Source organism: Xenopus tropicalis, chromosome 5, assembly GCF_000004195.4.
Source record: "Xenopus tropicalis strain Nigerian chromosome 5, UCB_Xtro_10.0, whole genome shotgun sequence".
Classification (NCBI taxonomy): Eukaryota; Metazoa; Chordata; class Amphibia; order Anura; family Pipidae; genus Xenopus; species Xenopus tropicalis.
This window is the reverse complement of record NC_030681.2, coordinates 855,576-883,411: the sequence shown is the minus strand read 5'-3', so window position 1 is coordinate 883,411 and position 27,836 is coordinate 855,576. Positions and strand designations below refer to the sequence as shown.

The following is a 27,836-nucleotide window of genomic DNA, read 5'->3' as shown; positions in this document are numbered from 1 at the left end:
TATTTATGATTAGATAAGGATTGGAAATTAATTTTAGGATACAAAGGTAGCCCACGATCCCCTGTACAAATCCCTTATATTTAACCACCATCGCTAGTACTCGATGTCCCTGATCTACTGCAAACAACAAACACCTTGTAAATCCACGCCTGCAGGTATTAGGTGTAACCATGTCATCCTCTATGACCTCATTCGCCAACAACTATGCTATAACACCATCATGAGAATAAATCAGACAATTAACAACCTCCACGTGTTAGAGCCTAGTTTAAAGCCCATCAACAGTAACCATTCTAAATTGTCTTGGTCTGCCTAGCGCTGAGACAGGTCATAACCTAGCTGCTCTCAGTGAATGCGTACCTTCCTGCTTCCAAATGCAGAGGACACTTTATGTGGACTAAGATCTGGTCTCAATATAATGCACATATTCCACCTGAACCTATATAAGATCCAAACGTGAATGTTGTTAATGTGAACTTACATTACTATTTTTATTCATGTAGCTACTGACACAATTGTTTCTTATCACATTTTGCAATTATATGTAGGCACACCACGCCACGAATAATGTCATTTACCAGATTAGTTCGCACAAATGCACCACACTATATACCGATACTTACATCTAATCCACATGAGCTATAGAAATGTGGCGTGGGCAAAAAAAGAATTCGCCCGCCCAAGCCGAATCCCAATTCCTATTGGTGCCAACCCAGTAGCCCGCCTCGATGGACTGACAAACATTCTGTCTATTGACCATGCAGCTGAGAACCTCCAATCGATCAGGCATCGAATATCTCTCCGTACGATCGAGGACCCTATCTTCCTTTGACGTAGACAGAAGCCGGCACCGACATACATTTCCTCCTATGACGATCCCAACCACATATAAACGTGCGACAATGTCTCTTTCGGTGACATATCGAAGTAATTTATGGCACACGCTCTTTTTCTCATATCATTTCCGCAAGAAAGTGCCAACCAATCGATCGAAATACCTCGGAACGAAAATCCATGAGCCTGCCGCAAATACAAATCATTTTGCCCGTATATCAGACGTAAAATCTATTCTGGCTCTTTTGACAGCTACGCTCGGGCTGTATAAGCAACGGTATACTATAATTAAATTTGCTTGTCTTTGCGCAAAGCCAAATATCACGTTGATAAATCGATCAACCACCTTGGATACAAAGATAAGTAATTAAAATGCACTGGGTGGTGGTGTACTATATAAAGCTATATTATTTTGTCGACATAGAGGCTGTGCTAGTGAGATATACCATACCCACATCCCAAATGAGAATAATGTGAATACCATTTGATCCCGAGCATACTTACATGGGACCCAACAATGCCCCTACTTCTTCATTCCTTCATGCACCTAGTCACACCACAAACTGCCCCGCGTCAACTACCAAACCTCGACCATGACCTCCCTATCTGAGCCAGTTATTTTCTTCCATAGACTAAAAGAACACAAAATAATATTGGCTATGAAAACTCTGTCTAACAATATTCCTTTTACGCCATCTCTATCCCCTATCCACATGATGAAGCTACCGTAACTGATCTAACGGGTAGAAATACAATAATTCATGGGTCTAATTAGGAGAAATAATGGTGGATGGCGCAACTTTCCATAATTTTCACTACATATTTATTATAACATACTAATTATTTAATAATTTTTTTAATATATGATTTAGTTTTCTCAGTTAATCTATGTTTTTCTGTGCAGCAGCATACATAGCTGTGTACTTAAAACAATATACATATTGTAACCTCACTATTAAGATTGTGCTGCTAAGAAGACTGTTAATACATTTAAGCTGGTTGTAACATTTGTATAGACATTGAGTTAATGAGTGCAAGCACATATCAGAATCAGCGATGCACTCCACCAGGACCCCCGGTTGCTGCGTAAAACCAGCATAAAACATTATATAAAATGTTTCCAAAAGGCTGATGCGTTGTCATGTATATGATAAGATAATTGCAGTTTCATGTGACTAACATAAAACAATGAATGATATGCATTTAAAAGGCCTTTGATGAAGTTGAACGTGATCACTAGCTACGTCATAGTTACATACAACTACTTAAGTTAATCCCTCCACTTACTCAATCATACTAATCATATATGAAAATTGGACTGTTTCTGATATGCCAACCTAAAGTTAGCTATTAATACAAAATCATTAATGAATAATAGTGGAACATTCATTTATAAATATAATATAATTTATAATAACACTGTAAATAAGTATGAACAATATTATCGATTTGATTATAAGCAATTTCTATTAGTTACTTAGGATTATAAGTGGTAAAAAAAAACTCATTTACATGATGCCTAGCACCATTAACTGTTATGACAACAATAAATCAATGTATTCACATCCCATTTGACATTTAACCCTTTTGGTTCCCGAGTATTCTCAGAGAAGAGATATTTATGTCTGGTGGAAGCGTAACATAAGGAAGAAAATGTAGCCCCAGCACCTCTTTTGGTGTGAAAAGAAACCAAGAGCCTGAGGAATTTTAACCTAAAATGGTGAGACGTCTATGCTCCAATATTCTGTCGTGGCTAGAGAGTCGTTAGGTTATGAGATGAGTAATGATAATGATTTGTGTTACTGGCGTGTAGGTTTTCTTGTTGCTGTATCGATCGGTTATGTTGATGTTAGAGTAGACATGTTAGATAAGAAGCTCTCCATGACTGATGATAATAAGTATATTGTATGCAGCTGACGCGCTTGGCTGAATGCATAGTATACAATGGTCACAGTGACAATGGTGTCTTATATGTCAGCAGGACCCATTTTGATGTGCCAAATCTTGGGCTTGCATACCTCTTAGGCCAGTGATCCCCAACTAGTGGCTTGTTGATGAGTAACATAGTTGTCGGTGTTGCTCACCAACCCTTTTGGGATGTTTTTGCTCCCAGTGGCCTCAAAAACAGGTGCTTATTTTGAATTTCTGGGTTAGTAGGCAATCCTTGATTGCATGAAAAAACCCAGATGTAATTGCCAATAAAGCTTCTGTTAGGCTGCCAGTCAATCAGTAAGACTATCAAATAGCCCTAATAATAATATAGCTCTCGATTGCGCACCTCCAAGAACATTTTTTCATGCTTAGGTGTGTCTCTGCCTAAAAATGATTTCTCATAAATAGAATGTGCGTGTTAGTGGGTGTATTAAAAGTTGGGCGATCTTAGGCCATTAGCACTACAGTTTTAGACTCTGCACTTATTTAAGTATATCATCTGAGGCTGTGGTGAATATAAAAGAAAAACTGGTAGAGTTTGAGGAGACCTTGTGAGAATAAGCTTTACTGAGTTTAGTACGAGAATGTATGGACCTTGGGTTTATCATACTAATGACACTACCATTAAGGTATCGACACGGGTAAGTATCAGTACCCTGTCCAAACACCATCTTTCAGATGTGCATCTGGTAATTGCATATAATCACTGAAGCGTTTGTTAAGGCATCTGGTGGGGTGGATGATTACCATTAATAGTTGATTAATGAGTGAGCGGAGGATGTTTTATGTTTTAATAAAGTTGCTGGCAGGTGTTCCTGGAAGTGTGAAACGTAAGAATAAAAGAAAAAACCTTGGGTTAAGAGTGGAGCCTTCCTTACATGTTATTGCATATTACACCTTTTGGTAGACAAACCTTTTACTCCTTTTTAGTTGCAAAAATTTCTAGGAGAAACACTTTACCCACAAGATATTGCGGATCAATATCATCAGTTATTAAATAGTTTATTTTCCTGTTGTTTTTTTTCTTTCACATATTGCATTTGTTATTTAAGTTAAGTTTTCTCTGCTGTACTGGGGGGATAGTGTGGGAGTCGGACGTCTCTGGGGTAACAGTCTCTCTGGTACCGGGGGGATAGTGTGGGAGTCGGACGTCTCTGGGGTAACAGTCTCTCTGGTACCGGGGGGGATAGTGTGGGAGTCAGACGTCTCTGGGGTAACAGTCACTCTGGTACCGGGGGGGATAGTGTGGGAGTCAGACGTCTCGGGGTAACAGTCACTCTGGTACCGGGGGGATAGTGTGGGAGTCAGACGTCTCTGGGGTAACAGTCTCTCTGGTACCGGGGGATAGTGTGGGAGTCGGACGTCTCGGGGGTAACAGTCACTCTGGTACCGGGGGGATAGTGTGGGAGTCGGACGTCTCGGGGGTAACAGTCACTCTGGTACCGGGGGGATAGTGTGGGAGTCAGACGTCTCGGGGGTAACAGTCACTCTGGTACCGGGGGGATAGTGTGGGAGTCAGACGTCTCTGGGGTAACAGTCTCTCTGGTACCGGGGGGATAGTGTGGGAGTCAGACGTCTCTGGGGTAACAGTCACTCTGGTACCGGGGGGATAGTGTGGGAGTCGGACGTCTCGGGGGTAACAGTCACTCGTGTGATGCATTAAAGGGGAACTAAACCCAAACAGCTACATTTCATGCCCATTTGCCCCTCAGTTCTTCTGGGTTTAGATACATTTTCTGCTTCTAGTAGTTTCTGAGATCGGAGCAGTTCTACCCTGCCGGTACCGCCCCCCAGCTCTCCGACTGTCTATTAGACTCCCAGACTGTCTATTAGACTCTCCCAGAGAGAGCGCGAGGCACAGGGAAGTGAGGAACTGACGACTTCACTTGCACCGACCAATCACAAACCCTGTTTCAGTAACAATAACCAACCTGCCCTGAGGCTTTGGGCCCATTAACCCTTTCACTGCTAGAAGAAATCCACGCTTCATCCGCAGTTACTGCCGGACAATTGCCCAACATTCATTGCTTTTATTACTGGGGCATTACTGGGGGCAACTGTTACTGTACCAGAAAACTATGAGATTTCTATCCAATATGGAAAGGTTTATTATGGGGGGCACAGAGATACCCACTAGCCCCGCCCCAGTAGGGAGAGACCCACCCACTCTGGGCACAGAGATACCCACTAGCCCCGCCCCAGTAGGGAGAGACCCACCCACTCTGGGCACAGAGATACCCACTAGCCCCACCCCAGTAGGGAGAGACCCACCCACTCTGGCACAGAGATACCCACTAGCCCCACCCCAGTAGGGAGAGACCCACCCACTCTGGCACAGAGATACCCACTAGCCCCACCCCAGTAGGGAGAGACCCCACCACTCTGGCACAGAGATACCCACTAGCCCCGCCCCAGTAGGGAGAGACCACCCACTCTGGCACAGAGATACCCACTAGCCCCGCCCCAGTAGGGAGAGACCCACCCACTCTGGCACAGAGATACCCACTAGCCCCGCCCAGTAGGGAGAGACCCACCCACTCTGGCACAGAGATACCCACTAGCCCTGCCCCAGTAGGGAGAGACCCACCCACTCTGGGCACAGAGATACCCACTAGCCCCGCCCCAGTAGGGAGAGACCCACCCACTCTGGCACAGAGATACCCACTAGCCCCGCCCCAGTAGGGAGAGACCCACCCACTCTGGCACAGAGATACCCACTAGCCCCCCAGTAGGGAGAGACCCACCACTCTGGCACAGAGATACCCACTAGCCCCACCCCAGTAGGAGAGACCCACCCACTCTGGCACAGAGATACCCACTAGCCCCGCCCCAGTAGGGAGAGACCCACCCACTCTGGCACAGAGATACCCACTAGCCCCACCCCAGTAGGGAGAGATAACCCACCCACTCTGGGCACAGAGATACCCACTAGCCCGCCCCAGTAGGGAGAGACCCACCCACTCTGGCACAGAGATACCCACTAGCCCCGCCCAGTAGGGAAGACCCACCCACTCTGGGCCCAGAGATACCCACTAGCCCCGCCCCAGTAGGGAGAGACCCACCCACTCTGGCACAGAGATACCCACTAGCCCCGCCCCAGTAGGGAGAGACCCACCCACTCTGGCACAGAGATACCCACTAGCCCCACCCCAGTAGGGAGAGACCACCCACTCTGGCACAGAGATACCCACTAGCCCGCCCCAGTAGGGAGAGACCCACCCACTCTGGCACAGAGATACCCACTAGCCCCGCCCCAGTAGGGAGAGACCCACCCACTCTGGCACAGAGATACCCACTAGCCCCACCCCAGTAGGGAGAGACCCACCCACTCTGGCACAGAGATACCCACTAGCCCCCCCCAGTAGGGAGAGACCACCCACTCTGGCACAGAGATACCCACTAGCCCCACCCCAGTAGGGAGAGACCCACCCACTCTGGCACAGAGATACCCACTAGCCCCGCCCCAGTAGGGAGAGACCCACCCACTCTGGCACAGAGATACCCACTAGCCCCGCCCCAGTAGGGAGAGACCCACCCACTCTGGCACAGAGATACCCACTAGCCGCCCCAGTAGGGAGAGACCCACCCACTCTGGCACAGAGATACCCACTAGCCCCGCCCCAGTAGGGAGAGACCCACCCACTCTGGGCACAGAGATACCCACTAGCCCGCCCCAGTAGGGAGAGACCCACCTCTCTGGCACAGAGATACCCACTAGCCCCACCCCAGTAGGGAGAGACCCACCACTCTGGCACAGAGATACCCCACTAGCCCCACCCAGTAGGGAGAGACCGACCCACTCTGGCACAGAGATACCCACTAGCCCGCCCCAGTAGGGAGAGACCCACCCACTCTGGGCACAGAGATACCCACTAGCCCCGCCCAGTAGGGAGAGAAACCCACCCACTCTGGCACAGAGATACCCCACTAGCCCCGCCCCAGTAGGGAGAGACCCACCCACTCTGGCACAGAGATACCAACTAGCCCCGCCCCAGTAGGGAGAGACCGACCCACTCTGGCACAGAGATACCCACTAGCCCCGCCCCAGTAGGGAGAGACCCACCCACTCTGGCACAGAGATACCCACTAAGCCCCGCCCCAGTAGGGAGAGACCCACCCACTCTGGCACAGAGATACCCACTAGCCCCGCCCCAGTAGGGAGAGACCCACCCACTCTGGCACAGAGATACCCACTAGCCCCGCCCAGTAGGGAGAGACCCACCCACTCTGGCACAGAGATACCCACTAGCCCCGCCACAGTAAGGAGAGACCCACCCACTCTGGCACAGAGATACCACTAGCCCCGCCCCAGTAGGGAGAGACCCACCCACTCTGGCACAGAGATACCCTAGCCCCACCCCAGTAGGGGAGACCCACCCACTCTGGCACAGAGATACCACTAGCCCACCCAGTAGGGAGAACCCACCCACTCTGGCACAGAGATACACTAGCCCCGCCAGTAGGGAGAGACCCACCCACTCTGGCACAGAGATACCCACTAGCCCCGCCCAGTAGGGAGAGACCCACCCACTCTGGCACAGAGATACCCACTAGCCCGCCCCAGTAGGGAGAGACCCACCCACTCTGGCACAGAGATACCCACTAGCCCCGCCCAGTAGGGAGAGACCCACCCACTCTGGGCACAGAGATACCCACTAGCCCCGCCCAGTAGGAGAGACCCACCCACTCTGGCACAGAGATACCACACTAGCCCACCCAGTAGGGAGAGACCCACCCACTCTGGCACAGAGATACCCACTAGCCCCGCCCCAGTAGGGAGAGACCCACCCACTCTGGCACAGAGATACCCACTAGCCCCGCCCCAGTAGGGAGAGACCCACCCACTCTGGCACAGAGATACCCACTAGCCCCGCCCCAGTAGGGAGAGACCCACCCACTCTGGCACAGAGATACCCACTAGCCCCGCCCCAGTAGGGAGAGACCCACCCACTCTGGGCACAGAGATACCCACTAGCCCCGCCAGGGGAGAGACCCACCACTCTGGCACAGAGATACCACTAGCCCCGCCCAGTAGGGAGAGACCCACCCACTCTGGCACAGAGATACCCACTAGCCCCGCCCCAGTAGGGAGAGACCCACCCACTCTGGCACAGAGATACCCACTAGCCCGCCCCAGTAGGGAGAGACCCACCCACTCTGGCACAGAGATACCCACTAGCCCTGCCCCAGTAGGGAGAGACCACCCACTCTGGGCACAGAGATACCCACTAGCCCCGCCCCAGTAGGGAGAGACCCACCCACTCTGGCACAGAGATACCCACTAGCCCCGCCCCAGTAGGGAGAGACCCACCCACTCTGGCACAGAGATACCCACTAGCCCCGCCCCAGTAGGGAGAGACCCACCCACTCTGGCACAGAGATACCCACTAGCCCCACCCCAGTAGGGAGAGACCCACCCACTCTGGGCACAGAGATACCACTAGCCCCACCCCAGTAGGGAGAGACCCACCCACTCTGGCACAGAGATACCACTAGCCCCACCCCAGTAGGGAGAGATACCCACCCACTCTGGCACAGAGATACCCACTAGCCCCGCCCCAGTAGGGAGAGAACCCACCCACTCTGGCACAGAGATACCCACTAGCCCCGCCCAGTAGGGAGAGACCCACCCACTCTGGCCCAGAGATACCCACTAGCCCGCCCCAGTAGGGAGAGACCCACCCACTCTGGCACAGAGATACCCACTAGCCCCGCCCCAGTAGGGAGAGACCCACCCACTCTGGCACAGAGATACCCACTAGCCCCACCCCAGTAGGGAGAGACCCACCCACTCTGGCACAGAGATACCCACTAGCCCCGCCCCAGTAGGGAGAGACCCACCACTCTGGGACAGAGATACCCACTAGCCCCGCCCCAGTAGGGAGAGACCCACCCACTCTGGCACAGAGATACCCACTAGCCCCACCCCAGTAGGAGAGACCCACCCCACTCTGGCACAGAGATACCCACTAGCCCCGCCCAAGTAGGGAGAACCCACCCACTCTGGCACAGAGATACCCACTAGCCCCACCCCAGTAGGGAGAGACCCACCCACTCTGGCACAGAGATACCCACTAGCCCCGCCCAGTAGGGAGAGACCCACCCACTCTGGGCACAGAGATACCCACTAGCCCCGCCCCAGTTAGGGAGAGACCACCCACTCTGGCACAGAGATACCCACTAGCCCCACCCCAGTAGGAGAGAACCCACCCACTCTGGCACAGAGATACCCACTAGCCCCACCCCAGTAGGGAGAGACCGACCCACTCTGGCACAGAGATACCCACTAGCCCCGCCCCAGTAGGAGAGACCCACCCACTCTGGGCACAGAGATACCACTAAGCCCCGCCCCAGTAGGGAGAGACCCACCCACTCTGGCACAGAGATACCCACTAGCCCCGCGCCCAGTAGGGAGAGAGACCCACCCACTCTGGCACAGAGATACCCACTAGCCCCGCCCAGTAGGAGAGACCGACCCACTCTGGCACAGAGATACCCACTAGCCCGCCCCAGTAGGAGAGACCCCACCCACTCTGGCACAGAGATACCCACTAGTCCCGCCCCAGTAGGGAGAGACCCACCCACTCTGGCACAGAGATACCCACTAGCCCCGCCCCAGTAGGGAGAGACCCACCCACTCTGGCACAGAGATACCCACTAGCCCCGCCCCAGTAGGGAGAGACCCACCCACTCTGGCACAGAGATACCCACTAGCCCCGCCCCAGTAAGGAGAGACCCACCCACTTCTGGCACAGAGATACCCACTAGCCCCGCCCCAGTAGGGAGAGACCCACCCACTCTGGCACAGAGATACCCACTAGCCCCACCCCAGTAGGGAGACCCACCCACTCTGGCACAGAGATACCCCACTAGCCCCGCCCCAGTAGGGAGAGACCCACCCACTCTGGCACAGAGATACCCACTAGCCCCGCCCCAGTAGGGAGAGACCCACCCACTCTGGGCACAGAGATACCCACTAGCCCCGCCCCAGTAGGGAGAGACCCACCCACTCTGGCACAGAGATACCCACTAGCCCCGCCCCAGTAGGGAGAGACCCACCCACTCTGGGCCCAGAGATACCCACTAGCCCCACCCCAGTAGGGAGAGACCCACCCACTCTGGCACAGAGATACCCACTAGCCCCGCCCCAGGGCCTGGCAGGGGATGATGGGAAAGAAGCCTCACAGACTGATACTCAGCTCCGAACACCGGGAGGCCCCGCCCCCACAGAGGTAGAACTAAAGGCCGATGGGCGGGGAAGAGGCGGGGCGTATCCAGGTGGGAGTGTTTTGTTCGACGAGCGACAGAGGTGGGCGTGGCGCTGCGCGATTCGGTGGGTGGGGTCGTGACGTCAGTGCAGAGGCAGCGCGCAGGGCATTGTGGGAGAATCCGCAGCAGCGGGACCGGCGGGAGGGAGTGAGGGGCGCGCCCGGACACTATCAGCGGCTCCTCCCCCTACCGACTGCCCCGGGGAGCATGAACCCCAGCCGGGAACCGCGGTGAGAAACGGGAGGTACCAACTGGCATCATGGGGGGAATGGGGAGGGTGGAGGGTACCAACTGGCATCATGGGGGGAATGGGGAGGATGGAGGGTACCAACTGGCATCATGGGGGGAATGGGGAGGATGGAGGGTACCAACTGGCATCATGGGGGGAGTGGGGAGGATGGAGGGTACCAACTGGCATCATGGGGGGGAATGGGGAGGATGGAGGGTACCAACTGGCATCATGGGGGGAGTGGGGAGGATGGAGGGTACCAACTGGCATCATGGGGGGGAATGGGGCTGATGGGAGGATGGAGGGTACCATATTGCTACTGGGGGGCATTAACTGTCTGGGGCTGATGGGGCTGCTCTGTGTGTGATACTGATACCGTCTGTACTGCTGGGGCATTGTGTGTCCTACCCCTGGGGCATTCCCTGCCCTCCTGGCACCAGTCTGTAGGGGTATCCCCCCTGGTACTGCTGGGGCATTGTGTGTCCTACCCCTGGGGCATTCCCTGCCCCCCTGGCACCAGTCTGTAGGGGTATCCCCCCTGGTACTGCTGGGGCATTGTGTGTCCTACCCCTGGGGCATTCCCTGCCCTCCTGGCACCAGTCTGTAGGGGTATCCCCCCTGGTACTGCTGGGGCATTGTGTGTCCTACCCCTGGGGCATTCCCTGCCCCCCTGGCACCAGTCTGTAGGGGTATCCCCCCTGGTACTGCTGGGGCATTGTGTGTTCTACCCCTGGGGCATTCCCTGCCAACTGCCCCCCTGGCACCAGTCTGTAGGGGTATTCCCCCTGGTACTGCTGGGGCATTGTGTGTCCTACCCCTGGGGCATTCCCTGCCCCCCTGGCACCAGTCTGTAGGGGTATCCCCCTGGTACTGCTGGGGCATTGTGTGTCCTACCCCTGGGGCATTCCCTGCCCCCCTGGCACCAGTCTGTAGGGGTATCCCCCCTGGTACTGCTGGGGCATTGTGTGTCCTACCCCTGGGCATTCCCTGCCCTCCTGGCACCAGTCTGTAGGGTATCCCCCCTGGTACTGCTGGGGCATTGTGTGTCCTACCCCTGGGGCATTCCCTGCCCTCCTGGCACCAGTCTGTAGGGGTATCCCCCCTGGTACTGCTGGGGCATTGTGTGTCCTACCCCTGGGGCATCCCTGCCCTCCTGGCCACCAGTCTGTAGGGGTATCCCCCCTGGTACTGCTGGGGCATTGTGTGTCCTACCCCTGGGGCATTCCCTGCCCCCTGGCACCATGTCTGTAGGGGTATCCCCCCTGGTACTGCTGGGGCATTGTGTGTCCTACCCCTGGGGCATTCCCTGCCCTCCTGGCACCAGTCTGTAGGGGTATCCCCCCCTGGTACTGCTGGGGCATTGTGTGTCCTACCCCTGGGGCATTCCCTGCCCTCCTGGCACCAGTCTGTAGGGGTATCCCCCCTGGTACTGCTGGGGCATTGTGTGTCCTACCCCTGGGGGCATTCCCTGCCCTCCTGGCCACCAGTCTGTAGGGTATCCCCCCTGGTACTGCTGGGGCATTGTGTGTCCTACCCCTGGGGCATTCCCTGCCCCCCTTGGCACCAGTCTGTAGGGGTATCCCCCCTGGTACTGCTGGGGCATTGTGTGTCCTACCCCTGGGGCATTCCCTGCCCTCCTGGCACCAGTCTGTAGGGGTATCCCCCCTGGTACTGCTGGGGCATTGTGTGTCCTACCCCTGGGGCATTCCCTGCCCTCCTGGCACCAGTCTGTAGGGGTATCCCCCCTGGTACTGCTGGGGCATTGTGTGTCCTACCCCTGGGGCATTCCCTGCCCTCCTGGCACCAGTCTGTAGGGGTATCCCCCCTGGTACTGCTGGGGCATTGTGTGTCCTACCCCTGGGGCATTCCCTGCCCTCCTGGCACCAGTCTGTAGGGGTATCCCCCCTGGTACTGCTGGGGCATTGTGTGTCCTACCCCTGGGGCATTCCCTGCCCTCCTGGCACCAGTCTGTAGGGGTATCCCCCCTGGTACTGCTGGGGCATTGTGTGTCCTACCCCTGGGGCATTCCCTGCCCTCCTGCACCAGTCTGTAGGGGTATCCCCCCTGGTACTGCTGGGGCATTGTGTGTCCTACCCCTGGGGCATTCCCTGCCCCCCTGGCACCAGTCTGTAGGGGTATTCCCCCTGGTACTGCTGGGGCATTGTGTGTCCTACCCCTGGGGCATTCCCTGCCCTCCTGGCACCATGTCTGTAGGGGTATCCCCCCTGGTACTGCTGGGGCATTGTGTGTCCTACCCCTGGGGCATTCCCTGCCCTCCTGGCACCAGTCTGTAGGGGTATCCCCCCTGGTACTGCTGGGGCATTGTGTGTCCTACCCCTGGGGCATTCCCTGCCCTCCTGGCACCAGTCTGTAGGGGTATCCCCCCTGGTACTGCTGGGGCATTGTGTGTCCTACCCCTGGGGCATTCCCTGACCCCCTGGCACCAGTCTGTAGGGGTATCCCCCCTGGTACTGCTGGGGGTTCTTCCCATTGGCTACTACTATTGGGGTATTGTATCTGCTGCTGCCTGCACTGGTATCTGAACTGCTGGTTCTGGCCAATAAATATAAACTGTTTGTGATAATTCTGTCCCACTGTCCTGGTACCTTGGGTTCTGTACTGAATGGGTTTAAGTACCTGTAGGTCCAGTCTGCTGGTCTGTTATTGTCTGCCTGAACTATAGCGGGGTGACTGTTACCCCAATGTTTCTATATATCTGTAACCTTGTTATGGGCTAAGGGGGCCCAGCCTGAAGGCCAGTTAGGGGGGGATTTGGGGTGAGTGCTTATTTGTGCCCTGGGTACCCCTGGAACTATAGCCCCAATGTTTCTATATATCTGTAACCTTGTTATGGGCTAAGGGGGCCCAGCCTGAAGGCCAGTTAGGGGGGGATTTGGGGTGAGTGCTTATTTGTGCCCTGGGTACCCCTGGAACTATAGCGGGGTGACTGTTACCCCAATGTTTCTATATATCTGTAACCTTGTTATGGGCTAAGGGGGCCCAGCCTGAAGGCCAGTTAGGGGGGGATTTGGGGTGAGTGCTTATTTGTGCCCTGGGTACCCCTGGAACTATAGCGGGGTGACTGTTACCCCAATGTTTTCTAATATATCTGTAACTTTGTTATGGGCTAAGGGGGCCAGCCTGAAGGCCAGTTAGGGGGGGATTTGGGGTGAGTGCTTATTTGTGCCCCTGGGTACCCCCTGGAACTTAAGCAGGGGTGACTGTTCCCCCAATGTTTCTATATATCTGGTAACCTTGTTATGGCTAAGGGGGCCCAGCCTGAAGGCCAGTTAGGGGGGGATTTGGGGTGAGTGCTTATTTGTGCCCTGGGTACCCCTGAACTATAGCGGGGTGACTGTTACCCCAATGTTTCTATATATCTGTAACCCTGTTATGGGCTAAGGGGGCCCAGCCTGAAGGCCAGTTAAGGGGGGATTTGGGGTGAGTGCTTATTTGTGCCCTGGGTAACTGTACTGGGTATTGGGTACATACTGGGTATTGGGTACATACTGGGTATTGGGCACATACTGGGTATTGGGTACATACTGGGTATTGGGTACATACTGGGTATTGGGTACATGCTGGGTATTGGGCACATGCTGGGTATTGGGCACATGCTGGGTATTGGGCACATACTGGGTATTGGGTACATACTGGGTATTGGGTACATACTGGGTATTGGGTACATACTTGGTATTGGGTACGTATTGGGTATTGGGTACATACTGGGTATTGGGTACATACTGGGTATTGGGTACATACTGGGTATTGGGTACATACTGGGTATTGAGTAAGTACTGGGTATTGGGCACATACTGGGTATTGGGCACATACTGGGTATTGGGCACATACTGGGTATTATGAAGGTTACTAGTTCAATTAAAGGGTTAACATTGGCAATGTGACTTATTACAGGAGTCTGTTGGTTGCCGGGGTCAGTGACCCAGATGGGCAGATTGCTGCTCATATAAATAAAGGACATAGTGGGACCCAGTTGGTAGGTTTCCCAGAACAGGTCCCTGTGTGACCCACTAGCAGTTTGTATAGAGGGGAGCTTCCCTGTATGTGATTGGCCTCGTTGTGCTGCTTATTGGCCAATAGAGCGAAGTGCAGGTTCCACTGTATATTGGGGGTGAAACACGCAGAACCCTAAATTTGGCACCCCCCCCCCAAATATATTCATACAGTGGCTTGCAAAAGTATTCAGCCCCCTTGAACTTTCCCACATTTTGTCACATTACAGCCACAAACAGGAATCCATTTTATTGGAATTCCACGTGAAAGCCCAATACAAAGTGGGGTACACGGGAAAGACCAATACAAAGTGGGGTACACGGGAGAGACCAATACAAAGTGGGGTACATGGGAAAGCCCAATACAAAGTGGGGTACACGGGAAAGCCCAATACAAAGTGGGGTACACGGGAAAGCCCAATACAAAGTGGGGTACACGGGAAAGCCCAATACAAAGTGGGGTACACGTGAGAAGTGGAAGGAAAATCATACATGATTCCAAACATTTTTTACAAATAAATAAGTGCAAAGTGGGGTGTGCGTAATTATTCAGCCCCCCAATACTCTGTAGAACCCCCTTTTGCTGCAGTTCCAGCTGCCAGGCTTTAGGGTATGTCTCTACCCGCTTTGCCCACCTACAGACTGAAATCCTTGCCCATTCTTCTTTGCAAAACAGCTCCAGCTCAGTCAGATTAGATGGTCAGCCTTTGGGAACAGCAGTTTCAGATCTTGCCACAGATTCCCCATTGGATTTAGATCTGGGCTGTGATTGGGCCAGTCTAACACATGGATATGTTTGGGTTTAACCCATTGTTGCCCTGGCTTTATGTTTAGGGTGGTTGCCCTGCTGGAAGGGAACCTCCGCCCCAGTCTCAAGTCTTTTGCAGACTCCAAGAGGTTTTCTTCCAAGATTGCCCTGTATTTGGCTCCATCCATCTTCCCATCAACTCTGAGCAGCTTCCCTGTCCCTGCTGAAGCCCCCCCAGAGCATGATGCTGCCCCCCCATATGTGACAGTGGGGATGGGGGGGTCAGAGGGATGTGCAGGGTTAGTTTCCGCCACACATAGAGTTTTGCATTTTGGCCAAAAAGTTCCATTTTGGTCTCATCTGACCAGAGCCCCTTCTCCCACATGTTTGCTGCCCCCCCCCACATGGCTTGTGGCAAACTGCAAACGGGACTTCTTATGGTTTTCTGGTAACAATGGCTTTCTTCTTGCCCCTCTCCCATAAAGGCCAACTTTGTGCAGTGCCCGACTAATAGTTGCCTATGGACAGATTCCCCCCCCTGAGCTGTAGATCCCTGCAGCCCCCCCAGAGTCACCATGGGCCCCTTGGCTGCATTTCTGATCAGCGCTTGTTGGGCCTGTGAGTTTAGGGGGACGGCCGTGCCTGGGTAGGGTTACAGTTGTGCCATACTCCTGCCATTTCTGAATGATCGGTGGAACAGGGCTCCGTGGGAGGTTCAAGGCTTTGGGAATCTGTTTGTAGCCTAAGCCTGCTTTATATTTCTCAATAACTTTATCCCTGACCTGTCTGGTGGGTTCTTTGGGCTTCATGGTGTTGTTGCTCCCAATATTCCCTTAGCAACCTCTGAGGCCGTCACAGAGCAGCTGTATTTGTACTGACATTAGATTACACACAGGGGCACTCTATTTAGTCATTAGCACTCATCAGGCAATGTCTATGGGCAACTGACTGCACTCAGACCCAAGGGGGCTGAATAATTACGCACACCCCACTTTGCACTTATTTATTTGTAACAAATGTTTGGAATCATGTATGATTTTCCTTCCACTTCTCACGTGTACCCCACTTTGTATTGGGCTTTCCCGTGTACCCCACTTTTTGGGCTTTCCCGTGTACCCCACTTTGTATTGGTCTCTCCCGTGTACCCCACTTTGTATTGGGCTTTCCCGTGTACCCCACTTTGTATTGGGCTTTCCCGGGGAATTCCAATAAAATTGATTCATGTTTGTGGCTGTAATGTGACAAAATGTGGGAAAGTTCAAGGGGGCTGAATACTTTTGCAAGCCACTGTATGTTTATCTGTTTACAGAGGGAGAGGTGCTCAGTTGGCAAGTTTGTTTCCCTAAAGGGGGTCAGTGATTTGGGGGGGGGGGGGATACTGTGGGGGGGTTGAACTTGAACCGTTTTCTACTGATATTAACTCTTTCAGTTGCCTCATTCCTGCCTTTCCCCCAGACTCCCAATAGGGCCCTGTAGCCCCCCAACCCTTTCACTGGCCTGGCGTTCCAGTGGGGAGCCCTTAGTGGGAAGGTTGGGGGGCTCCTAGAGATCCTTATCACTTATCAGTCTCAGTAAGGCCTCTTTTCTAGCTCCCCCCTTCATACTCTTTGGTTTTTCCCTTTTGGGAGTTTGCCCTTTTGGGAGTTTGCCCTGGGGTTGGACTTGGCTGTACATGTAGCAGTTCTACTGACGATTCCCAGGCTTCTTATTGGAAGTAAGGAGCTCCCAGTCTGTATTTATCTGGGCCATGGGGGGGTAAGTAATTACCCATAAGTCTCTGTAGAGGAGGCACCTCTGCCCATTGTTGGGTACAGAGCCCCAGTATATGATCTTGGGGAGCCCTATAGCCAATCTCTATCCCCTCGTGGCATTGATAGTCGGCCATTGGGCTTGCGGAAAGCTCTGGGTATCACTTGGACCAGAACCTTCTCCCTGTTCTCAGGCCCATAAGGAGATGACTGGTGTCTCTGTAGGTTTTGCCCAAGTTTGTTCCTGTACCCTCCAGTTCCTGCCTGTCTCTACTCTCTTCCCTTGGCAGTGCCCCTTCCAATGCCACCCACTGATATGCCATCATTAGTGTCCATCGTGCCCTGTTCCAGACCCACGTTTAACCCTATGAAACCCATAACGGTACTTCCCTAATGACCTACAGTAGGTCAGTAAGTTGCTCCTTGGTAAAGCCTGTAGGGTACGTCGGTGGGCACATTGCTGGGCATCACTTGGTGCCCTCATCCTGCGGATACTGAGCCTGAGCAGCCAATGGGAAGGCCAGATTTCAGCTGGTCAACGTTCTGTCACCCTCAGGGCATTTCTGGGGTCCTAGACCCTCCTTGCACTCCGGACGCATGAGTAAGGGGGTTTATAAGGGGTATTATGGGGTATTTGTACAGCCAAGTGCTGAGTTTGTTGTTTGGCTCCACCCCATAGGGAGCTCCACTTGGGTTGAGCCATATGGAGCACTGGGCTCTGAGCCAATGGGGGCCCCTTGGTGCTTGGGTAACTGGTGAAACCCTCCTCGTTCTTGTCCGCAGGCTCTTAGCTGAACTCACCCCCTCCCGTAAGGGCTTCAGGCTCCCGGAACTGTAGCAAAATGGTGAGAAGCGGGTACCGTCCGGCATGTTTGGCATCTTGCATCGTCTCTGATACCCACAAGATGCCCGGGCAGCCCAGTGCATGCTGAGCCCCAGTACACTGACCCGTTGGCCCAAGGTGCGTGGGGGTAACTGGGGCTTGTATGGAGGGCAAATAGTAATGGAGAAGGGGTTACATGGGCAGCAGGTAGAGCTGGGTATGTTGGTGGGTGGGGTCCATTTTAGGAATACGAGAAGATAGTGGCCCCATAAAGAAACGCCTGCGAATGGGCGGAGCCAGGCCAAGAATATTGTCACCCAAGAACCACTTGGCCCAGTGACCCCCTCTCTGTCCCCAACACAAACTCCCACTTGGGCCAGTGACCCCCTCTCTGTCCCCAACACAAACTCCCACTTGGGCCAGTGACCCCCTCTCTGTCCCCAACACAAACTCCCACTTGGTCTCGTCAACCAACCCTCAACCTTCCCCCCCTTCGGCCTACACCCAGGCTCCCTGCTCCTAGCTCCTCCCCCTGCTGATCCCTCCCACTTTGTTGTGGTCCCCGAAACTGTGCCCCAGGCATGTGCTTAATTCTCACCCTGCGCATTGGGGGGCAGAGTTTGTTTCTGGAGGATAATGCCCCCTATGTGCCAACACCTCTTCGGGGCTAAAGGATAGTGTTCTGGGTATTAGGCCCCCCTATAACACTCACCTACATGGGAGCAGAGTTACTCACTGGAGGATAATGGCCCCATAGCAGAACCCTTACAAACTGGAGAGCAGCCTCACTTACTGGGGTGTAGCCCCTTATACTGGAAAAGTCACCCAGTACTGAGTAGGGTTACTCGCTGGAGTATAATTACACAGGCCCTTATCCTTTATGGTATATTGGTACGAGAGGTGTATTGGATACATGTAGGTATAGGGAAGGGTATGTTGGGGGGAAGGGGTATGTAGGGAGGGGTATATTTGTTACATGTAGGTATAGGGAGGGGTATGTTGGGGGGAAGGGGTATGTAGGGAGGGGGGTATTTGTTACATGTAGGTATAGGGAAGGGTATGTTGGGGGGAAGGGGTATGTAGGGAGGGGTATATTTGTTACATGTAGGTATAGGGAAGGGTATGTTGGGGGGGAGGGGTATATTGGGTACATTGTAGGTATAGGGAAGGGTATGTTGGGGGAAGGCGTATGTAGGGAGGGGGGTATTTGTTACATGTAGGTATAGGGAAGGGTATGTTGGGGGAAGGGGTATGTAGGGAGGGTATATTGGGTACATGTAGGTATAGGGAAGGGTATGTTGGGGGGAAGGGGTATGTAGGGAGGGGTATATTGGGTACATGTAGGTATAGGGAAGGGTATGTTGGGGGGAAGGGGTATGTAGGGAGGGGTATATTGGGTACATGTAGGTATAGGGAAGGGTATGTTGGGGGGAAGGGGTATGTAGGGAGGGGGGTATTTGTTACATGTAGGTATAGGGAAGGGTATGTTGGGGGGAAGGGGTATGTAGGGAGGGGTATATTTGTTACATGTAGGTATAGGGAAAGGTATGTTGGGGGGAAGGGGTATGTAGAAATAGGGGGGGGTCATATGGGGGGGTAGTCTTATTAAACTAAAAAGTGCAATTGTGATGAACAGGAATATGCACACGTGGCCTATGGGGGGTATTTGGGGTATATATATATATAAATATGCTGCGTCACTTCATTCCCAGGCTGGGTATGTAATGTACAGGGGTCTCACTCGCCCCCGAGCGGCTCCCCCCTTGCCTGGCTTGTACCGTATCTCTGGGGGTCGGCTCATTTCTGGCACCCTAGGGGGCACTTGGGCAAATGCGCTGTGATGCACCGACCCCCCCAATATAGGGGGGCGCATGGGGGGAAAAACTTGCGCCTTTGCATGCACGACTGTCACTCCATCAGGCACACAAGCGACAAGTACCCCCCACCCCCACAGAGAAGCCCCCACCCACTGGGGAGCAGAGTTACTCAGTGGGAGATAGTGCCCCCTATAGAGAAACCCCCACCCATTGGGGAGCAGAGTTACTCAGTGGGAGATAGTGCCCCCTATAGAGAAACCCCCACCCATTGGGGAGCAGAGTTACTCAGTGGGAGATAGTGCCCCCTATAGAGAAACCCCCCACCCATTGGGGAGCAGAGTTACTCAGTGGGAGATAGTGCCCCCTATAGAGAAACCCCCACCCATTGGGGAGCAGAGTTACTCAGTGGGACATACTGCCCCCTATAGAGAAACCCCCCCCCCCATTGGGGAGCAGAGTTACTCAGTGGGACATACTGCCCCCTATAGAGAAACCCCCACCCATTGGGGAGCAGAGTTACTCAGTGGGAGATACTGCCCCCTATAGAGAAACCCCCACCCATTGGGGAGCAGAGTTACTCAGTGGGACATACTGCCCCCTATAGAGAAACCCCCCCCCATTGGGGAGCAGAGTTACTCAGTGGGACATACTGCCCCCTATAGAGAAACCCCCACCCATTGGGGAGCAGAGTTACTCAGTGGGACATACTGCCCCTATAGAGAAACCCCCACCCATTGGGGAGCAGAGTTACTCAGTGGGAGATACTGCCCCCTATAGAGAAACCCCCACCCATTGGGGAGCAGAGTTACTCAGTGGGAGATACTGCCCCCTATAGAGAAACCCCCACCCATTGGGGAGCAGAGTTACTCAGTGGGACATACTGCCCCCTATAGAGAAACCCCCCCCCATTGGGGAGCAGAGTTACTCAGTGGGACATACTGCCCCCTATAGAGAAACCCCCACCCATTGGGGAGCAGAGTTACTCAGTGGGAGATAGTGCCCCCTATAGAGAAACCCCCACCCATTGGGGAGCAGAGTTACTCAGTGGGACATACTGCCCCCTATAGAGAAACCCCCACCCATTGGGGAGCAGAGTTACTCAGTGGGAGATAGTGCCCCCTATAGAGAAACCCCCACCCATTGGGGAGCAGAGTTACTCAGTGGGACATACTGCCCCCTATAGAGAAACCCCCACCCATTGGGGAGCAGAGTTACTCAGTGGGACATTACTGCCCCCTATAGAGAAACCCCCACCCATTGGGGAGCAGAGTTACTCAGTGGGAGATAGTGCCCCCTATAGAGAAACCCCCACCCATTGGGGAGCAGAGTTACTCAGTGGGAGATAGTGCCCCCTATAGAGAAACCCCCACCCATTGGGGAGCAGAGTTACTCAGTGGGAGATAGTGCCCCCTATAGAGAAACCCCCACCCATTGGGGAGCAGAGTTACTCAGTGGGAGATAGTGCCCCCTATAGAGAAACCCCCACCCATTGGGGAGCAGAGTTACTCAGTGGGAGATAGTGCCCCCTATAGAGAAACCCCCACCCATTGGGGAGCAGAGTTACTCAGTGGGAGATAGTGCCCCCTATAGAGAAACCCCCACCCATTGGGGAGCAGAGTTACTCAGTGGGAGATAGTGCCCCCTATAGAGAAACCCCCACCCATTGGGGAGCAGAGTTACTCAGTGGGACATACTGCCCCCTATAGAGAAACCCCCACCCATTGGGGAGCAGAGTTACTCAGTGGGAGATAGTGCCCCCTATAGAGAAACCCCCCACCCATTGGGGAGCAGAGTTACTCAGTGGGACATACTGCCCCCTATAGAGAAACCCCCACCCATTGGGGAGCAGAGTTACTCAGTGGGAGATAGTGCCCCCTATAGAGAAACCCCCACCCATTGGGGAGCAGAGTTACTCAGTGGGAGATAGTGCCCCCTATAGAGAAACCCCCACCCATTGGGGAGCAGAGTTACTCAGTGGGAGATAGTGCCCCTTATAGAGAAACTCCCCCCACCCATTGGGGAGCAGAGTTACTCAGTGGGAGATAGTGCCCCCTATAGAGAAACCCCCACCCATTGGGGAGCAGAGTTACTCAGTGGGACATACTGCCCCCTATAGAGAAACCCCCACCCATTGGGGAGCAGAGTTACTCAGTGGGAGATACTGCCCCCTATAGAGAAACCCCCACCCATTGGGGAGCAGAGTTACTCAGTGGGACATACTGCCCCCTATAGAGAAACCCCCACCCATTGGGGAGCAGAGTTACTCAGTGGGAGATACTGCCCCCTATAGAGAAACCCCCACCCATTGGGGAGCAGAGTTACTCAGTGGGAGATAGTGCCCCTATAGAGAAACCCCCCCCCCCATTGGGGAGCAGAGTTACTCAGTGGGACATACTGCCCCCTATAGAGAAACCCCCACCCATTGGGGAGCAGAGTTACTCAGTGGGAGATAGTGCCCCCTATAGAGAAACCCCCACCCATTGGGGAGCAGAGTTACTCAGTGGGACATACTGCCCCCTATAGAGAAACCCCCACCCATTGGGGAGCAGAGTTACTCAGTGGGAGATAGTGCCCCTTATAGAGAAACTCCCCCCACCCATTGGGGAGCAGAGTTACTCAGTGGGAGATAGTGCCCCCTATAGAGAAACCCCCACCCATTGGGAGCAGAGTTACTCAGTGGGAGATAGTGCCCCCTATAGAGAAACCCCCACCCATTGGGGAGCAGAGTTACTCAGTGGGAGATAGTGCCCCCTATAGAGAAACCCCCACCCATTGGGGAGCAGAGTTACTCAGTGGGAGATAGTGCCCCCTATAGAGAAACCCCCACCCATTGAGGAGCAGAGTTACTCAGTGGGAGATAGTGCCCCCTATAGAGAAACCCCCACCCATTGGGGAGCAGAGTTACTCAGTGGGACATACTGCCCCCTATAGAGAAACCCCCACCCATTGGGGAGCAGAGTTACTCAGTGGGACATACTGCCCCCTATAGAGAAACCCCCACCCATTGGGGAGCAGAGTTACTCAGTGGGAGATAGTGCCCCCTATAGAGAAACCCCCACCCATTGGGGAGCAGAGTTACTCAGTGGGACATACTGCCCCCTATAGAGAAACCCCCACCCATTGGGGAGCAGAGTTACTCAGTGGGACATACTGCCCCCTATAGAGAAACCCCCACCCATTGGGGAGCAGAGTTACTCAGTGGGAGATAGTGCCCCCTATAGAGAAACCCCCACCCATTGGGGAGCAGAGTTACTCAGTGGGACATACTGCCCCCTATAGAGAAACCCCCACCCATTGGGGAGCAGAGTTACTCAGTGGGAGATAGTGCCCCCTATAGAGAAACCCCCACCCATTGGGGAGCAGAGTTACTCAGTGGGAGATAGTGCCCCCTATAGAGAAACCCCCACCCATTGGGGAGCAGAGTTACTCAGTGGGAGATAGTGCCCCCTATAGAGAAACCCCCACCCATTGGGGAGCAGAGTTACTCAGTGGGACATACTGCCCCCTATAGAGAAACCCCCACCCATTGGGGAGCAGAGTTACTCAGTGGGAGATAGTGCCCCTTATAGAGAAACTCCCCCCACCCATTGGGGAGCAGAGTTACTCAGTGGGAGATAGTGCCCCCTATAGAGAAACCCCCACCCATTGGGGAGCAGAGTTACTCAGTGGGAGATAGTGCCCCCTATAGAGAAACCCCCACCCATTGGGGAGCAGAGTTACTCAGTGGGACATACTGCCCCCTATAGAGAAACCCCCACCCATTGGGGAGCAGAGTTACTCAGTGGGAGATAGTGCCCCCTATAGAGAAACCCCCACCCATTGGGGAGCAGAGTTACTCAGTGGGACATACTGCCCCCTATAGAGAAACCCCCACCCATTGGGGAGCAGAGTTACTCAGTGGGAGATAGTGCCCCCTATAGAGAAACCCCCACCCATTGGGGAGCAGAGTTACTCAGTGGGAGATAGTGCCCCCTATAGAGAAACCCCCACCCATTGGGGAGCAGAGTTACTCAGTGGGAGATAGTGCCCCCTATAGAGAAACCCCCACCCATTGGGGAGCAGAGTTACTCAGTGGGACATACTGCCCCCTATAGAGAAACCCCCACCCATTGGGGAGCAGAGTTACTCAGTGGGAGATAGTGCCCCCTATAGAGATACCCCCACCCATTGGGGAGCAGAGTTACTCAGTGGGAGATACTGCCCCCTATAGAGAAACTCCCCCCACCCATTGGGGAGCAGAGTTACTCAGTGGGAGATAGTGCCCCTTATAGAGAAACCCCCACCCATTGGGGAGCAGAGTTACTCAGTGGGAGATAGTGCCCCCTATAGAGAAACCCCCACCCATTGGGGAGCAGAGTTACTCAGTGGGACATACTGCCCCCTATAGAGAAACCCCCACCCATTGGGGAGCAGAGTTACTCAGTGGGAGATAGTGCCCCCTATAGAGAAACCCCCACCCATTGAGGAGCAGAGTTACTCAGTGGGAGATAGTGCCCCCTATAGAGAAACCCCCACCCATTGGGGAGCAGAGTTACTCAGTGGGACATACTGCCCCCTATAGAGAAACCCCCACCCATTGGGGAGCAGAGTTACTCAGTGGGAGATAGTGCCCCCTATAGAGAAACCCCCACCCATTGGGGAGCAGAGTTACTCAGTGGGACATACTGCCCCCTATAGAGAAACCCCCACCCATTGGGGAGCAGAGTTACTCAGTGGGAGATAGTGCCCCCTATAGAGAAACCCCCACCCATTGGGGAGCAGAGTTACTCAGTGGGAGAAGCTCCCACCAGTGAGTCAATGGAGGGTAATGCCCCCGATAATGAAGTCCCCTGGGGGCAGGTGTCCGTCTCTGATGCCAATTCCCCCCCAATATGGGGTGGGTGCTGCCCGTCGCTCGTGTCTCTGCCATCCGTGTGGGCATGACAAGTGCATGCTGGTCCCGTGTTTTCCTGTGTTTCACCTCATCTGTCTTGTCTTCTTCTCCCCGTTGCCCCCGGATACCTGCCCACCCCAGTCCAGCCACGGCAAGAAGAGCACAGTAAGGAAGGGGGGGCAGTTGGTTTATTCTTGTGCATGAAACTGTTGGTGCCACTTACCTTGGCTTCTTCTTATCATACCCCCCCGGGGTATTTATATGCTCTCTGGTCTCTCTCGTGCCGACACCCAGGAAACCTACCCGGGCGGGTACATCTGTGCCCCCTACACTGTGTGTTTCCTGGGGTCCCTAATCAGTTTAATGGTTCCCAACACCCCCTCTTTGCACATATACTGTATCTTACCCCCAGATCCCTCAAATCAGGATATAAGAACCATCTGTCTCTGAGCCCAGACACTGCCACCAGGGGATCCAGGATATAGGAACCAACTGTCTCTGAGCCCGGACACTGCCACCAGGGGATCCAGGATATAGGAACCATCTGTCTCTGAGCCCAGACACTGCCACCAGGGGATCCAGGATATAGGAACCATCTGTCTCTGAGCCCAGACACTGCCACCAGGGGATCCAGGATATAGGAACCAACTGTCTCTGAGCCCAGACACTGCCACCAGGGGATCCAGGATATAGGAACCATCTGTCTCTGAGCCCAGACACTGCCACCAGGGGATCCAGGATATAGGAACCAACTGTCTCTGAGCCCAGACACTGCCACCAGGGGATCCAGGATATAGGAACCAACTGTCTCTGAGCCCAGACACTGCCACCAGGGGATCCAGGCTATAGGAACCATCTGTCTCTGAGCCCAGACACTGCCACCAGGGGATCCAGGATATAGGAACCAACTGTCTCTGAGCCCAGACACTGCCACCAGGGGATCCAGGATATAGGAACCAACTGTCTCTGAGCCCAGACACTGCCACCAGGGGATCCAGGATATAGGAACCATCTGTCTCTGAGCCCAGACACTGCCACCAGGGGATCCAGGATATAGGAACCAACTGTCTCTGAGCCCAGACACTGCCACCAGGGGATCCAGGATATAGGAACCAACTGTCTCTGAGCCCAGACACTGCCACCAGGGGATCCAGGCTATAGGAACCAACTGTCTCTGAGCCCAGACACTGCCACCAGGGGATCCAGGATATAGGAACCAACTGTCTCTGAGCCCAGACACTGCCACCAGGGGATCCAGGATATAGGAACCAACTGTCTCTGAGCCCAGACACTGCCACCAGGGGATCCAGGATATAGGAACCAACTGTCTCTGAGCCCAGACACTGCCACCAGGGGATCCAGGATATAGGAACCAACTGTCTCTGAGCCCAGACACTGCCACCAGGGGATCCAGGATATAGGAACCGTCTGTCTCTGAGCCCAGACACTGCCACCAGGGGATTCAGGATATAGGAACCAACTGTCTCTGAGCCCAGACACTGCCACCAGGGGATCCAGGATATAGGAATTGTCTGTCTCTGAGCCCAGACACTGCCACCAGGGGATCCAGGATATAGGAATTGTCTGTCTCTGAGCCCAGACACTGCCACCAGGGGATCCAGGATATAGGAATTGTCTGTCTCTGAGCCCAGACACTGCCACCAGGGGATCCAGGATATAGGAACCGTCTGTCTCTGAGCCCAGACACTGCCACCAGGGGATCCAGGATATAGGAACCGTCTGTCTCTGAGCCCAGACACTGCCACCAGGGGATCCAGGATATAGGAACCAACTGTCTCTGAGCCCAGACACTGCCACCAGGGGATCCAGGATATAGGAATTGTCTGTCTCTGAGCCCAGACACTGCCACCAGGGGATCCAGGATATAGGAACCGTCTGTCTCTGAGCCCAGACACTGCCACCAGGGGATCCAGGATATAGGAATTGTCTGTCTCTGAGCCCAGACACTGCCACCAGGGGATCCAGGATATAGGAACCGTCTGTCTCTGAGCCCAGACACTGCCACCAGGGGATCCAGGATATAGGAATTGTCTGTCTCTGAGCCCAGACACTGCCACCAGGGGATCCAGGATATAGGAACCATCTGTCTCTGAGCCCAGACACTGCCACCAGGGGATCCAGGATATAGGAACCGTCTGTCTCTGAGCCCAGACACTGCCACCAGGGGATCCAGGATATAGGAACTGTCTGTCTCTGAGCCCAGACACTGCCACCAGGGGATCCAGGATATAGGAACCGTCTGTCTCTGAGCCCAGACACTGCCACCAGGGGATCCAGGATATAGGAACCGTCTGTCTCTGAGCCCAGACACTGCCACCAGGGGATCCAGGATATAGGGACCATCTGTCTCTGTCTCTGAGCCCAGACACTGCCACCAGGGGATTCAGGATATAGGAACCGTCTGTCTTTGAGCCCAGACACTGCCACCAGGGGATCCAGGATATAGGAACCAACTGTCTTTGAGCCCAGACACTGCCACCAGGGGATCCAGGATATAGGAACCAACTGTCTCTGAGCCCAGACACTGCCACCAGGGGATCCAGGATATAGGAACCGTCTGTCTCTGAGCCCAGACACTGCCACCAGGGGATTCAGGATATAGGAACCAACTGTCTCTGAGCCCAGACACTGCCACCAGGGGATCCAGGATATAGGAACCATCTGTCTCTGAGCCCAGACACTGCTACCAGGGGATCCAGGATATAGGAACCAACTGTCTCTGAGCCCAGACACTGCCACCAGGGGATCTAGGATATAGGAATTGTCTGTCTCTGAGCCCAGACACTGCCACCAGGGGATCCAGGATATAGGAACCGTCTGTCTCTGAGCCCAGACACTGCCACCAGGGGATCCAGGATATAGGAACCGTCTGTCTCTGAGCCCAGACACTGCCACCAGGGGATCCAGGCTATAGGGACCATCTGTCTCTGAGCCCAGACACTGCCACCAGGGGATCCAGGATATAGGAACCGTCTGTCTCTGAGCCCAGACACTGCCACCAGGGGATCCAGGATATAGGAACCGTCTGTCTCTGAGCCCAGACACTGCCACCAGGGGATTCAGGATATAGGAACCAACTGTCTCTGAGCCCAGACACTGCCACCAGGGGATCCAGGATATAGGAACCGACTGTCTCTGAGCCCAGACACTGCCACCAGGGGATCCAGGATATAGGAACCAACTGTCTCTGAGCCCAGACACTGCCACCAGGGGATCCAGGATATAGGAATTGTCTGTCTCTGAGCCCAGACACTGCCACCAGGGGATCCAGGATATAGGAACCGTCTGTCTCTGAGCCCAGACACTGCCACCAGGGGATCCAGGATATAGGAACCGTCTGTCTCTGAGCCCAGACACTGCCACCAGGGGATCCAGGCTATAGGGACCATCTGTCTCTGAGCCCAGACACTGCCACCAGGGGATCCAGGATATAGGAACCGTCTGTCTCTGAGCCCAGACACTGCTACCAGGGGATCCAGGATATAGGAACCAACTGTCTCTGAGCCCAGACACTGCCACCAGGGGATCC

The 27,836-nt window shown here is 54.1% G+C and overlaps 1 protein-coding gene across 2 annotated transcripts in view; it reads left to right on the top strand.

Moving 5' to 3' along the window:
• The first annotated feature begins 10,131 nt into the window (after nt 1-10,131).
• ttbk1 (tau tubulin kinase 1) overlaps nt 10,132-27,836 on the top strand; it is a 64,398-nt gene continuing 46,693 nt past the window's right edge. Inside the window, exon 1 of one of the 2 annotated variants that reach the window (XM_031902145.1) lies at nt 10,132-10,265. The gene's annotated coding sequence lies outside the window, so the exon portion shown is untranslated. Of the gene's footprint in view, nt 10,280-27,836 lie in introns of both variants that reach the window. The other variant, XM_031902144.1, reaches the window with a different exon arrangement.